A 2034-nucleotide genomic window follows, 5' to 3' on the forward strand; every position below is an offset into this window, starting at 1 on the left:
AGCTTGGCTGAACAGGGAACTCCTCTTGGAACTCAGGAGGAAAAAAGAAATTGCACAATCATTGGAAGCGAGGTCAGGCTTTGCAGGAAGCTTACAGAGCTGTGGTTTCCATATGCAGGGAGAAGACATGAAAGGCCAAAGCTCAACTAGAGTTGAAACTGGCCAGTGTTGAGTCAGACAAGAAGAAAGGCTTTCTTCAGTATGTTAATAGCAAGAGGAGGTCCAAGGAAAATATTGGACTGATGATCACCTGACAAACTGGGATGAAGAAAAAGCAGGGGCATTCAATGCCTTTTTGCCTCAGTCTTTAATAATATTGGTAGACCTTGGGCTGCCAGGTCCTCTGAGTTCGAGGACCACGACTGCAGGAATGGTGATTTTCCATTTGTGGACACTGAAACTGTAAGGCACAAGTTGTACCAGTTGAATGTTCACAAGTCCATGGGGCCTGGTGGGACTCATCCCAGAGTACTGAAGGAGCTAGCAGATGTTACCACAGGACCCCTCTCAATCATCTACAAAAGGTCTTGGGAGCCTGGGGAGGTCCCTGCTGACTGGAAGCTAGCCAGCATTATTCCAATTTTCAAGAAGGCCTTGAGGGAACCTCCAGGAAACTACAGACCCGTTAGTCTAACCTCAGTACCTGGAAAGATTATGGAGATCATGAGGCATCACTGAAAGACATTTAAAGAACAATGCAATCATTGGGCTGAGTCAACATGGGTTCACAAAGGAAAAGTCCCGTCTAACTAATTTGATATTCTTCTAAGATAAGGCTACCCGCCTAGTGGGTGAAGGGAAGGCAGTAGATGTAGTTTTTCTGGATTTTAGTAAGGCTTTTGATACTGTCCCTCACAGAACCCTTCTGGACAAGTTGTCCAATAGAGAGATGAGCAGGTAGACAGTGCGCTGGGTGAAGAACTGGCTGTTCTGGGCCCCACCATTTAAAAAGGATGTTAAGATATGTGACTGCGTCCTGAGAAGGGCAACAAAACCCCTTCTGGACAAGTTGTCCAATAGAGAGATGAGCAGGTAGACAGTGCGCTGGGTGAAGAACTGGCTGTTCTGGGCCCCACCATTTAAAAAGGATGTTAAGATATGTGACTGCGTCCTGAGAAGGGCAACAAAACTGGTGAAGGGGCTGGAAGGCATGTCCTCTGAGGAGCAGCTGAGGACACTGGGTTTGTCTAGTTTGGAGAGAGGGAGGCTGAGGGATGACCTCACTGCTCTCTACAGCTTCCTGAGGAGGGGAAGTGGAGAGGGAGGTGCTGATCTCTTCTCCCTGGTACCCAGTGCCAGGACGCGTGGGAATGGCTCAAAGCTGCGTCCATCAGGGGAGGTTTGGACTTGACATGCGGAAACATTTCTTTACTGAGAGGGTGGTCAAACCCTGGAACAGGCTTCCTGGAGAGGCGATTGATGCCCCATGCCTGTCAGTGTTTAAGAGGCATTTAGACAACACCCTTAATACCATGCTTTAACTGTTGGTCAGCCCTGAAGTGGTCAGGCAGTTGGATTCAATGATTGTTGTAGGTCCCTTCCAACTTAACTAGTCTAGTCTAGTCTAGTATATTCTTCTTCCTACCTCCTTCTTTCCCTACCAGTACATGCTGAGGAAATCTCTGGTGACATTTCTTCCCAGCCCTGCACTAGCAGAAGGGATTGAATGGGCAGTCATGTCCCATCCTAGGCATTGGCTCTGTCACGTTGTGGGAAGGAGGCATGTACCTTCTGATGGGGGTGAGAGCTGTGGATTGTCTTGAGATCATTTGACCATCTGAACAAATCTGCAGAAAGCAGGCGTGAAGTGCGGTTTTTGAAAGTCTTTTGTGTTCATCCAGATTAGCTGGGTTTCCACACGATGGCAAATGGTTGCAAATCTTTTTGAAGTGAGCAATACCTGTTCATTCCCTGTGGATGTTTTTTTTTTTCTCCTTGTATTCATTTTTAGAAATGCCTGAGCTGTTTCCCTTGGAAAAACATACTAAAACACAAGAGCCTGAGAACAACAGTACTCCCTCAGAGCGAAGGTCC

The sequence above is a fragment of the Aptenodytes forsteri genome, unplaced genomic scaffold (genome assembly GCF_000699145.1).
Source record: "Aptenodytes forsteri isolate BGI_AS27 unplaced genomic scaffold, ASM69914v1 Scaffold282, whole genome shotgun sequence".
In the NCBI taxonomy this organism is placed as follows: Eukaryota; Metazoa; Chordata; class Aves; order Sphenisciformes; family Spheniscidae; genus Aptenodytes; species Aptenodytes forsteri.